The following is a 15,000-nucleotide window of genomic DNA, read 5'->3' as shown; positions in this document are numbered from 1 at the left end:
AGGAGATGGACCTTTTTCATTGGAGGAAGTGTTATTATGGATTATAGACTCTATGTATTTTAGTTAAAATCATCTTAATGCTGGATTTGTTTCAGCTTTTGTCTTCTCCAGATGTTCACTGATTAATCATAATAAACATTACTTGTGGATTATTGTGATGTTTTTATCAGCTGTTTGGACTCTCATTCTGACGGCACCCATTCACTGCAGAGCATCCATTGCTGAGACACTGATTTGCTTTTCTTGCAGATCGTGTAATAATCATAATAAACACAGCCTTAGCTTTTGTCTTTAGAACAATTTAAAGAAAAAAGATATCATGTTTTGGGTAAATTAAAATTAAAATGAGAAGAAAATAGCAGTTACAAAGAATTTTATTTTTGTAGAACATTTCATGAATCCCAACTCTTTCTCGCTTGTGTAGTTATGGGGGCGGTCCTAACCACACAGGTGGGATGGGCCTGCCTGCACAGACACGCCCCCCTTCTGACTTCAGCCAACCAGCTGCTGCCGCTGCCGCCGCTGCTGTGGCTGCTGCTGCTGCTACAGCGACCGCTACGGCCACGGCGACGGTCGCCGCGCTACAGGAGACGCAACACAAGGACATGAACCAATACGGCCCGGTGAGGGAGTGTCTATAATCGTCAGACGAGCTGGATAATTATTTTTAGAGTTTGAACGAAGCATTTTGTTTGTTTGTGTTCTAGATGTGTTCCTCCTTTCAAATGGGACCAAACCAGGCTTACAGCGCTCCGTTTGTGAATCAGCCCGGCCCCCGGGGGCCCCCTGCTCACCCTGGGGCCATGAACATGGGGCAGCCACGGGGCCAGATGGGGCCATACGGGGGTCCGAGGACACCCCAGCAGGGCTACGGGCCGCGCCCAGTGCAGGGGGTGAAGAGAACGTATCCTGGAGAGGTGAGGAAAACAGCTCAGGTATCAAATACAGTACTGGACATAATGCTTATTATTATTAAGTTACATTGCAAACGTAATATAAGAGGTCACTTATAATTTTTACTTAATTTAATTACATTTGAATGAAATTAAAAATTGGCTTGATTAAAAATTTCTGAAACTTATTTTTATTGGTCACTAGCAATATTCCTACTAGTTTAATATGGGATTTAGAAAGTAATCCGTAAGAAATAATGCAATACTTTTTTAGAGAGAGTAATTAGTACAGTAATATAATTATACTGTTGAAGATGTGATCTGTAGCTAGTCATTGAGTAGCTTACCCAACACCGGTCAAATATACAGTTCATTTGACTTTTCTCTACACTTTGAAATCGTTAAAGTACACAGAATTTTTGCACACTGATTTTTCTCATAAATTTTGAAAATATGCTAAGTATCGGTACATTATTAAATATGCATACATTTGCATATCATATCAAAAATAGTGTAGACCTCACAAAAATGTTAAAAACTATATTTTTGCTTTAATATGATTTGTACATTTTAATTATTTGAGAATTTTTTTGACCTGATTTGTTTTTTTTATATTTTTTTTTTTTTTTACATTATTTCATAAAAATAATAGTGTTCATATTAAATTTCAGATTTAATCTCTATCATGTTATATTATTATTATTATTATTTTTTTTTTGCCAGAAAAAACCACAGATATATCACAAAATTAGGCCTCTGTGCCTATTACACCACAGATATATCACAAAATTAGGCCTCTGTGCCTATTACAGAAATTGCCTAAGGTTATATAAAATCATAAAAATCTTTGTTTATTATTTTTTGCTAGTTGAAGATGCATAACACTGATGATAATCATGCATGCCTGTTGCATCTGTTCTTAATAAAAATACAGTTTGAATGATTAAGCATATGATAGTGAAGATAGTGAGTGGCTGTGTGTGTCTGGTGATGCACCTGCCCCCCCGCACACCAGTCTCTGTTTATATGTTCTTAGTTCAGTTTGAGATTTCAGTGTAGGTGTCTGTTGTTCTGCAGGGCAGCTACGGGCAGCAGTATGGACCAAACGGGCAGTTTTCCTCTCAGCAGGGTCAGTATCTGAACCCTGCCCCCAGCAGAGGCGTCTCATCACCGCATTACAGCACTCAGAGGATGCCAGCACAGAGCCAGACCGGCTACAAGGTCCTGCACTAACATCATGCTGCCCTCCAAGACACCTTCTTTAATACTTGATTACAATTTGTTTTATTAGAGGCGCATTTTTAAACCAATAACAAAAAACGAAAAATAGAATTTTACAAATTTTAATATAATAAATTTTTTTTTAATAAATTAAAAAAAAAAAATATATTTATTCTAATGTATTTTATTATGTTAAATTTTATAATACAAATATATACATAATTTCATTAAATTTTATTCATATAAATTAATTATTAATTTATTAAAACAAATTATAATAAAATGATTTTAAAAACAAAATGCTTGATGCCATAAAAAGTAAAACCGTAATACTAGACTACAAAAAACTTTTAAATATTATTTTATTTTGTATTTATTTTATTACTATTGTTTATTAATAGTAATAAAATAATTTATTATAATGCATTTTTTGTTAGACTTTATAATAAAAACGTGTGTGTGTGTGTGTGTGTATTTATATAATTAATAATAATTTATTATAATAAATTATAATAAAATAATGAGTACATGATTGCTACAATAAAAAATGGACTACACACCAGTTTTAAATTATCATCTATCTATTATTCTAATGTATTTTATTATGTTAAATTTTATAATACAAATATATAAACATATTTCATTAATTTTAATTCATATAAAAAATTTGATTATTGATTTATTATAAAAATTTATACATAAAATGATGAGTTAAAATGATTGATGCAATAAAAAGTAACCGAAATTAATAGACTACAAAAACCTTTTTTAAATATTATTTTATTATGTATTTATTTTATTACTATTGTTTATTAATAGTAATAAAATAATTTATTATAATGCATTTTTTTAAATGTTAGACTTTTTTATACTATACAAATGTGTGTGTGTGTGGTGTGTGTGGTATTTATAATAATTAATAATAATTATTTATAATAAAATTATAATAAAAATAATGAGTACAATGATTGCTACAATAAAAAAATGGACTACACACCACTGTTTTAAATGATCATCTATCTATTATTCTAATGTATTTTATTATGTTAAATTTTATAATACAAATATATAAACATATTTCATTAAATTTTATTCATATAAAATTGATTATTGATTTATTATAACAAATTATAATAAAATGATGATTAAATGATTGATGCAAATAAAGTAAAACCGTAATCATACCTAATACTACACAAAACTTTTAAATATTATTTTTATTTGTATTTATTTAGTATATTCCTATTGTTTATTTAATAAGTAATAAATATTTTATTATAATGCATTTTATGTTTTTAGACTTCATATAATACAAATGTGAGTGTGTGTATATTTTATATATTAATAAATCATTATTATATATAGACTACACACCACTAAATTAATCAATCTATTTTAATTTTAATATATAATAATAATAATATTTATTCTAATAATTTAATATTTTTCATAATAATTTTTCTAATTTTATTAAAATATATTTCAGTATTATACAGCCAAATTCTTTATTCTTTATTTATTAGATGTAGTGTATACATCTCAAAAACGATCCAATCCCATAACATTTAGTCTTTGTGTCTTTGTCTCTGTCTCTGCTACAGGATCCCAGCAATAACTTCAGCACGGGAAGCTTTCATTACAGTGGGGTACGTTAGTTAGATGTTCAGTCAGCAGCTGATTCATTCACAGTTTCAGGTGTTTATCTGTTGTGATTCTTGTGTTTGTAGCCTCCGCGGCCGATGGGCATTTACCCTCACTCTCCATTACCGGGCGACCCCACGCCCCCGGTGACCCCAGGAAGTAATATGCCGCCGTATCTGTCTCCAAACCAGGACACGAAGCCCCCGTTTCCTCCTGATATCAAACCCAACATCAATGCACTGCCGCCTGCTCCAGGTATGAGCCTCTACATCATCTCGGCTGTTTTTCCTAAGTAGCTTTGTCTTGTTTTCCAGGACAAATATCTAACCATTCCTAAATCAAGATACATTTATTAGAGAAGCAAAACGATTGTTTAGAATGTCAAGTCATTAAATAGGCTTAATCTCCGTCTTGTTTCCTAGGAAACCCTAACGAGGAGCTCCGGCTGACGTTCCCGGTGCGGGACGGTGTGGTTCTGGAGCCGTTCAGACTGGAGCACAACCTGGCCGTCAGTAACCACATCTTCCACCTGCGGCCCACCGTCCACCAGACGCTCATGTGGAGGTCAGTGTGACTTTTAAATGGTCACCATGACGACAAATTAATTTTAAAAATCTAATAAAATTATTATAAAGTACCTGTACTGTAATACTCCACACAACTGTTTTAATTTATTATAATAATTAAAAATATTATAATTAATAATAAATAAAAAATAAAAAAGTAAAAAATAAATAATAATAAATACAATAAAAAACAAATAAAATGATTAACTATTTTTATTGCTTGATATAAAAAAGTAACCTTAATACCTTTAATTTATTATAATTTTCTTTATTATTTTAGTATAATAACATTAATATAATATATTCTAATACCATTATGATAAAATTATTGATGCAATAAAAAAGTAACTGTAATACTGGACTGTACACCACTGTTTTAATTTATTCTAATTAAAAAATGATTATAATAATAAAATTAAGAATAATTTATTATAATGAATTCTAATAAAAAAATTATAAAAATGATTGATGCAATTAAAAGGTAACTAATACTGGACAACACCACTGTTTTTATTTATCATACATTTAATAATTTATTAATTTTAGTATATTATATTTTATTATATACATTTTATTATATTATTTTATTAATTATATTTGATTAAAATATCTTCTTTTTTATTATTACAGTACTTTTAGAATTTTTTTTATAATTAAATATTTGAAGTTTATTAAATATTTAAATATGCTGATCATTAAGAGTCAAAGTATATATATATATATTTTATTTTTTTTATTTTTTTCACAATAATATTGAATCTGGTAGCTAAACATTGTCATTTTGAATCAGGTGGTTTATGGCAATTCCCAGCCCTGTGGTTTATTAGCACTCTACTATCACAAATACGCGCACACACACACACACACACACACACGTATAAATATATAAAAACAGCCGGACAAAGGCTTCCTGTTCACATCCGCTTGTGTTTGTGTCTCAGGTCTGATCTGGAGCTTCAGTTCAAGTGTTATCATCATGAAGACAGACAGACGTACGCAAACTGGCCGGCGTCGGTGCAGGTCAGCGTCAACGCCACACCGCTCACCATCGAGCGCGGCGACAACACGACTTCCCACAAACCCCTGCACCTGAAGCACGTGTGTCAGCCGGGCCGAAACACCATCCAGATCACAGTGACGGCCTGCTGCTGTGTGGGTTCACACAACACTCACACGTCACACACCACACACACTCACACACACACATCACACTCACGGCACACACACACCACACACACACACACACACACACACACCACACAACACACACACTCACACACCACAACACCTCACTCCACACAACCAATCACACACACACACACACACACACACACAATCTCACCACACACTCACTCACTCACTCACTCACACAACACACACACACCACACACCACACACACACAACACACTCACTCATACACACACACACACACACACATAAACACACACACTCACAAACACACACACACACACACTCACTCACCACTCACACACCACACACACACACACCACTCACGACACACTCACTCACTCACACACACACACACACACACCCACACACACTCACTCACTCAAATCAAATCTTACTGACCACAAAATACACACACATTAACTCACTCAATTCTCCACACACACACACACACACACACACCACACACACTCACTGGTCACTCACTCACACCACACACACACACACACCTCACTCACACAAACACAACACACACACACACCACACACACTCACTACACACACACACTCACACACACACACACACACCACTACTCACTGCACACACACACAACTCACACACACACACACACACACACACACACACACTCACTCACTCACTCAAAGAGACACACACACCCCACACTCACTCACACACCCACACTCACACACACACACTCACACAAACACCACAAAACACACACACACTCACTCACTCACACACACACACACACACACACAGACACACCACACACTTCACTCACTCACACCACACACAACAGACACACACACCACAACACACACAGTCCTCTAGTTCTCGTTGGTGAGTGGTGTGTGAGCGTCTGCGGTGTTTTCTCTGCAGTCGAACCTGTTTGTCCTGCAGCTGGTTCAACTCTGTGATTCGTTGTGCATTCATGCTGCAGGGTTTACTGAGGAAGAGACTCCTCACCGCAGAACACTGCGTCGCTAAAGGTATCGCTTCAGTCTGTCTGTCTCTCTATTGGTCAGTCTCTGTGATTCGTTGTGCATTCATGAGCCTTCGTTCTCTGTCTCTCAGTGAAGAGGAGCTTCAGTAGCGTGGCTGTGTCTGTCGGTGATGATGGGGTGGAGCAGACGGCCATCAGAATCTCTCTAAAATGTCCAATCACGTTCAGGCGCATTCAGCTGCCGGCGAGAGGCCACGACTGCAAACACGTGCAGGTCTGGAAGTCTTTAAACAGCCTAAACGCTGGCTTGAGAATCGAATACATGAGCCACTAGAGGGGTTTTTACAAAAAAAGATTTTACTAAATTTATTTTTATACAGTAGCTGTTAATGGCAAATCTGCTTGTGATTGAAATTTATTGTGAAAATCACAACAAATACATTTTAACTGAATTTAAAATATTTCTAGAATTAGTCTAAAAGAGGGTTTAAAAAAAGATAAAAAATATATAAATTAGTCTTACAGATTTTACATATTCTATAATAATAGAATATGAAAAATATATAAATTAGTCTTACAGTTTTTTTTTTTTTAGTCTTACAGTCAAAAAATACAGTAAAAACAGTAATATTGTGAAAAAGTATTACATTTTAAAATAGCTGTTTTCTATGTGAATCTCTGTTAAAGTGTAATTTATTATTTGTGATGTGCAGCTGTATTTTCAGCATCATTTCTCCAGTCGTCAGTGTCACGTGATCTTCAGAAATCATTCTAATATACTGATTTACTGCTCAGAAACATTTCTGATTATTATCAATGTTGAACACAGTTGTGCTGCACAATATATTAGTGGAAATTGTGATATATTTAATTTTTCAGGATTCACAGATAAATAGAAAGCTCAAAAGAACAGCATTTATTTGAAATAGAAATCTTCCGTAACATTATAACTATCTTTTACTGTCACTTTTGATCAATGCAATGCACATTTTCTGATTAAAAGTATTTATTTTAAATTAATAAACTATTAAAAAGGGAACAGGATCATTATATCTGGGGGTCAAAAATAATACCTGGCACCAAAAAAAAAGGTTAAGTGTGGTAATGTTGTCTGAACGTTGTGTTAATGTTGTGATAATGTTCTCTTGCAGTGTTTTGACCTGGAGTCCTATCTGGAGCTGAACTGTGAGCGGGGCACATGGAGATGTCCGGTGTGCAAGTAAGAGCCTCCAGTCACTCCTCAGATCACGACTGAGATGCTTGAGTGATGCAGAACTGATCTTCTGTTTGTCTTCTCCAGTAAAGCGGCTCTGTTAGAAGGTCTGGAGGTGGATCAGTACATGTGGGGGATTTTGAACGCTCTCCAGAAGTAAGTCAACATCTAGTGCTCGCTTCGGACGTTTTGGAAGCCAGACCAGCTGGTTTATAAGGTGGCCGAGAAATCTCATGAAAAAAAACAAATGACATGCAAATAGATAAAGCACCTGCTAATTAAGAAAACATCTTCATCAGTTTGACAGCACATGTGACAACACAAACAATAACAGAAACACGTTGCAAATCTTAATTTGCTGGTGCTTGTTCTGTTTGCATGTGTTTTTTTAAAGTGGCAGCGCGTTGAGCTCTCTTGGCCTCCATAGGTTTAGGTCTTTTGCACAGATCTACTTCCTGTCGTTGCAGCTCAGAGTTCGAGGAGGTCACGATCGACCCGTCCTGCAGCTGGAGGCCGGTGCAGATCAAACCTGAGCCGCACATAAAGGAAGATCCGGACGGGTTGATGTCCAAGCGCTTCAAAACCACGAGTCCCAGTCAGATGGTGCTGCCCAATGTGATGGACATGATCTCTCAGCTCGGCCCGGGAGCGTCTCCGTACCCCAACAACAGCACTATCCAGTACATCAGCCCAGGTGCGGCCCATTACCCAGAAACACTCATGATGGGCACGCTATAGCTGTGTCCGAAATCACTCACTCGCTCACTCATTCACTAATCCCTGTGTAGTAGGGATGTAACGGTGAACCGCGAGCCGGTTGAAAATCGATTCAAATATGTGTCCCTGCAGCACAAAAGCAGTCTTAAGTCTCTGTGGTATATTTGTAGCAATAGCCAAAAAAACACTGTATGGGTCAAAATTATCGCTTTCTCTTTTATGCCAAAAATCATTAGGATATTAAGTAAAGATCATGTTCCATGAAGATATTTTGTACATTTGCAACCGTAAATATATCAAAACTTAATTTCTGATTAGTAATATGCATTGCTAAGAACTTAATTTGAACAACTTTAAAGATGATTTTCTCAATATTTAGAATTTTTTTTTTTGCACCCTCAGATTCCAGATTTTCTCGTATATCATAACAAACCAAACAAAAAATTAAATATTAATAATTTAGAATTAAAAAAAAAAAAATTTACCCTTATGACTGGTTTTGTGCTCCAGGATCACATATTAATGAATCATGAGTTGAGTGAATCGTTACATCCCTACTATATAGTGTACGGCAGCTGAGTGCACTACACCAGAAACGAGTGAACGAAATGAAGTGAATGGATTCGGACACGCTGTCGCAGGACATATGTTACATTATTATACCTTATTTTAGAAAATGATATTAATAACAATAACACTCCACATGACTTTATATTGTAATTATACATACCTCCGCATCAGCTTTGTGGTTTGTTTTGTAATGCTTATATGTTCATAATCATTAAATACTATTAAAATACTGTCCGCTGTCGTACTGTGTTCATGTTACTCCTCCACGTCTAATAAGCTGTTTTTGTTCATCATTTTAATGTTAAGAAGCGTTTCAGTGGCAACTCTCAAACGTTCAATCGAAGCACAGCTATTATTCAAAACAAATCACGTTTTTTGGAAACGTAAAGGGAAAAAACGGAAATCAAACTCACACTGTGCAATTATCCATCTAGTTCACTTCTGTTCATAATGCAGTTGTGTTATTTTTGAGAAGCTCATGTAAATATTTGTGAATATATTTGTTTTAAATGGTCATCCATCTTTCTTCTGTCCATGTGTGAAAACATGGGCTGCGTTCAGAATGCAATACTATACTGAACTATACTGCATACTATTTTATATATTTGCATTGAAATATATTTACATTAGTGTTCAAAAGCTTTCTTAATGTCTTTGAAAGAAGTCTCTCTTCTGCTCACCAAGTAAGCCCATTTCTGCCATATAAAAAAAATAATCATACAGAATTATGAGATAAAATGTCAAAATTATGACTAAGTCAGAATTATGAGATAAAAGTTCAAAAATGGCGTCAGAATTATGAGATAAAAAGTCAAAATTATAACCTGTATCTTAAAAAGTCAAAATTATTGACTTATGTCATAATTATGATAAAAAGTCGAAATGATGGCATACTAAGTTAAAACTAGGACATAATTCAATTATGAGATAAAAAGTCAAAATTATGACCTGAGTCATAAAAAAGTTGAAATTATCTCATAATTCTGACTAAAGTCATAATTCTAAAATAAAAAGTCGTAATTATGACATACTAAATTGAAATTATGGCATTAGTCAAAATTATGAGATAAAAAGTAAAGATTATTACATGCTTCAACTAATTAAAACAATGAAATATGTCAATTATGAGATAAAATTTAAAATTATGACCTGAGTCATAAAAAAGTCAAAATTATCTCATAATTCTGACTAAAGTCATAATTCATTAAAATACTGTCAACAAAAATAAACACACATTAAAACATGTTCATAATTGTATGTATTTATTATTTTTAGTGTCTTGAAACTCTCTCGAGCAGTATTTTGTGCTCAGATAAGATGACAGGCGACTAATTTTAAGTCAGAATGAATACCTTTAGGTGATTAACAAACATTCATCATCCACCAAACTATCATTATTTTTTTAAGTTAACAATGAAGAAAACAGTGAAATATTAAACTGAGTTAATGCCGGCATCTTATATTTTAATAGCATATTAATAATGCATGGAATGAACATTAAAACAGAAAAAAGAAAGATGTGAGTGGCATCTCTCATTCAAACTCTATTCCAGCTCATCGGTTCTCCGCACTGGATTGTGGGAAATAGTGCTTCAGTGAGTGTACATCAGTTGTACACTCGAAATCAGAATGCATTGTGGGTAAAAAGTAGTGAACGAAGGAATGAAGTCGTTCAGTGCTACAGAATGGATGACCACCGATGTAGTGCACTACATAGGGCATAGGGAGCGGTTTCAGACACAGCTTATGTAAACACAAATGTACACGTTCTTATGTAACCTCTGTTTCCCAGGCAACCGTTTCCAGGGCCACAGTAAGTTTGGTGACTATCCCCATGGCAACGCAGCAGCAGCATCATCAGTGAGTGAGTTCGTTCAGAGGCCGCCCCTGTCTCACCCCCCCGCTGACCTCTTGACCTCTGAGAGCCTGACACACACGCTGCAGGACGCCGTGAGTCTCTGAAACACAACACCACGACATTAACTGAAAAATAATATAATAATGTTGTGTAGTCTATAATATTGTAGACACAGACAGTTTTACTCATTGAAATATTTATTCATGATAAAATAATGATGCAGTTCAGTACTTATATTTGTGTTATGTAAATTTTTTAAATATACACATTTTTGTATAAATACTTTTTTATAATTCTATTGTAAAAAATAATTTTTATTGTCTTTTTTATTGCTTTTAATTGTTTTTGTTTTTTTATGTTTGTATATTCTGCCTAATTATAATGATAACTTTATTTGTTTAGTTAGCTGTTTATTATTTATAACAAACAACTAATTAAATAAAAAGTTATTTTTTATAATTATCCTTTGTAAGGCAGAATATACAAAAAAATTAAAAGCTATATATACATATATATATATATTTAATATTATTTTTTTTAGTTTATTTCCTTTTTTGTTTATATATTTTAAACTATTGCACTTTTACTGTAGATTTTATCCTACTTTTTGTCTTTTTTATTGTTTTAATCACTTTTATAATTAATTTTTTAATGTTTGTATATTTTGTCTTACAAATAATAACAATAAAATAACTTACATGAATAAATAAAATAACTTTCATTCAATAATTTCATTAAATTTTTAACTTATCTATTTATTTATTTGTTTGTTTTTTTATGTATATTATTATATGCAAAACAGAAAATATTGATAACTGTTTTGTATATCTGTAGCCTGAGAGAAATGGTTTGAATCAGAAAAAAATAGATATTTCTTTTTAATCAGATGATAAAATAATAAAACATTGATATCAGCCAATGCCAATATGTTGTGCATCCTTAATTTATAAATCTTTCAATATACTCTTTCATCTATTAAACCAATTGTTTTGTATAAACTGTTTTTATTTCCATTATTGTTTTGTTTTGTTCTGTCACAGACGCCGCACTCCTTCAACACAGATCAATCCCACAATCCACTGCAGCACAGTATGCAGCCGTTACATCACAGCGGCCCGCCCCATGCCTGCAGGCCGCCGCCCACCCAGCGCAGCTCCGCCCCCAGCGGCCACATGCACCCAGAGATGACCTTTAACCCCTCGGCCAACCTGGAGGGTCAGTGTGGAGGTCAGAGCAGCGCAGACATGCGCGAGGCCTCCTTAGATGTGAGTTCAGACTGACTCCAGACACTTTTGATCTTGATTTCATTAAAATTCATATGTTTATAACATGTTTTAATGAAAAAAAAACATATATAATTCTGATCAATCAAATAATGCGATAATTAAAAAAACATTGATATCAGCCAATACTAATATGTTGCACATCCATAATTTATAAATATACATAAATCAATGCATATTTTAAATGCACATGATTTTGTATAAAAACTATTTTCACTGTACATTTAACATCCCAAATTTATATTATTATTTCAATAATAAATTTAATATTGATATTTTATATGTATATTGTAATATTTATGATCTTTATTATTGCTTTTGGATATTTGTATATTCTGCCTTACAAATAACAACAAAAAACAAACAAATAATAATTAAAAAAATAACAAAATAGTAATAATAATAATTTGTGTTCATTGTTTTGTATAAATACTAACTTTACATATATATATATATATATATAATATATATATATATATAGTTTATTATATTATATATATATATATATATATATGTTTAATATATTTCCTTTTTGTTTATTTATTTAAATTATTACACTTTTATTTTAGTTTTTATTGTACTTATTTTAAGAATTTTTTAATTGCTTTTAATTGTTTTTTATGATTTATTTTTCTTTACATTTTTATATTCTGCCTTACAAATAGCAGAAACAGACAAAACAAAAAAAACAATAATAACATATACGTATAACAATAATAGTAACAGTAGTAATAATAACAACAACAGTAATGTACACTACATTTACAATTACAAAACACTAATGTACAATTACATTTTTATTTTTGTATTTTTTTTATTTCTTGTTTGTATATTGTACCTTACAAATAACAACAAACCAAACCAAACTAATTTTGTATGTTTATATATATATAGACTGATAACTGTTTGGTATGTTTGTAAGCTGAGAAAAAACAGTTTTGATTGTTTTGCTTGTTTTCCTCCTGCAGCTGCTGCCAGATCTGACGAATCCAGACGATCTTCTGTCATACCTGGATCCTCCAGACCTTCCCAGCAGCAGCAACGACGACCTGCTGTCTCTCTTTGAGAATAACTGAGACATCAGACCCTCGACGAGCAGCTCCTTCATACTTGACAAACACAAATGCACTTACCGTCACTTCCTCTTCCTGTACAGACTGCAGATTTCAAAACCAGCGTTGACAGATGCCGACAGTAACCATTATCTCTGCATCCAGATACCTTATTTTTAAAGCATTTCGATTGTCGCTCAATGTAATGAACTTTCAGTCTTTTTTACCACGTGAGAGTGAATCTAGTCAATATGTGTGCAAGCATTTTTCTACTCGCTTTGATTTTGATACTAAGAACCAGACAAACATCCGTCCGCTGTCGTACTGTGTTCATGTTACTCCTCCACGTCTAATAAGCTGTTTTTGTTCATCATTTTAATGTTCAGAAGCGTTTCAGTGGCAATTCTCAAACGTTCAATCAAGCACAGCTCTTATTCAAAACAAATCACGTTTTTTGGAAACGTAAAGGGAAAAAACGGAAATCAAACTCACACTGTGCAATTATTCATCTAGTTCACTTCTGTTCATAATGCAGTTGTGTTATTTTTGAGAAGCTCATGTAAATATTAATAAATACATTTTAAATAAACATCCATACATTTTTCTTCTGTCCATGTGTGAAAACATGGGCTGCGTTCAGAATGCAGTGCTATACTGGACTATACTGCATACTATTTTATATATTTGCATTGAAATATATTTACATTAGTGTTCAAAAGCTTTCTTAATGTCTTTGAAAGAAGTCTCTCTTCTGCTCACCAAGTAAGCCCATTTCTGCCATATAAAAAAATAATCATACAGAATTATGAGATAAAATGTCAAAATTATGACTAAGTCAGAATTATGAGATAAAAGTTCAAAAATGGCGTCAGAATTATGAGATAAAAAGTCAAAATTATAACCTGTATCTTTAAAAGTCAAAATTATTGACTTGTGTCATAATTATGATAAAAAGTCGAAATTATGACATACTAAGTTAAAAAAGTTGAAATTATCTCATAAAGTTTGAGGTCCCCTCGAAAACGAGATGTTACATCTCAAGGGGTTTTCCTCTTCACAATAAATTTGACAAATTTGACAAAGTCAGAATTATGAGATAAAAAGTCGTAATTATGACATACTAAATTGAAATTATGGCATTAGTCAAAATTATGAGATAAAAAGTAAAAAATATTACATGCTTCAACTAATTAAAATAATGAAATATGTCAATTATGAGATGAAAGGTAAAATTATGACTTGAGTCTTAAAAAGTCAAAATTATCTCATTATTCTGATATAGTCATAATTGTGACATTTCATCTCATAATTCATCTATGACTTCTGATCTCATAAGTCATAATTATGAGATAAAAGGTTGAAATGAAGACGTCGTAAATTGAAATTAGAGCTAAGTCAGAATTATGAGATAAAAGTTCAAAAATTGCATCAGAATTATGAGATAAAAAGTCAAAATTATAACCTGTATCTTAAAAAGTCAAAATTATTGACTTGTGTCATAATTATGATAAAAAGTCGAAATTATGACATACTAAGTTAAAACTATGACATAATTCAATTATGAGATAAAATTTAAAATTATCTCATAATTCTGACTTAGTCATAATTGTGACATTTCATCTCATAATTCATCTATGACTTTTGATTTCATAATTCATAATTATGAGATAAAAGGTTGAAATTACGTCATAAAGTCATAATTATAAGATAAAAAGTCATAATTATGACATACTAAATTGAAACTATGGCATTAGTCAAAATTATGAGATAAAAAGTGTAAATTATGGCATAATTCAAATTATAACATAGTTATAATTATGAGATAAGTTGTAC

General features: G+C 32.7%; 1 pseudogene; it reads left to right on the top strand.

Annotated features, from left to right (window-relative positions):
• Window positions 1-13,725, top strand: part of LOC122139070 — a 23,836-nt pseudogene extending 10,111 nt beyond the window's left edge.
• Window positions 13,726-15,000: the final 1,275 nt, after the last annotated feature.

The sequence above is a fragment of the Cyprinus carpio genome, chromosome B12 (genome assembly GCF_018340385.1).
Source record: "Cyprinus carpio isolate SPL01 chromosome B12, ASM1834038v1, whole genome shotgun sequence".
Lineage (NCBI taxonomy): Eukaryota > Metazoa > Chordata > Actinopteri > Cypriniformes > Cyprinidae > Cyprinus > Cyprinus carpio.
This window is presented reverse-complemented; position numbering and strand designations above follow the sequence as displayed.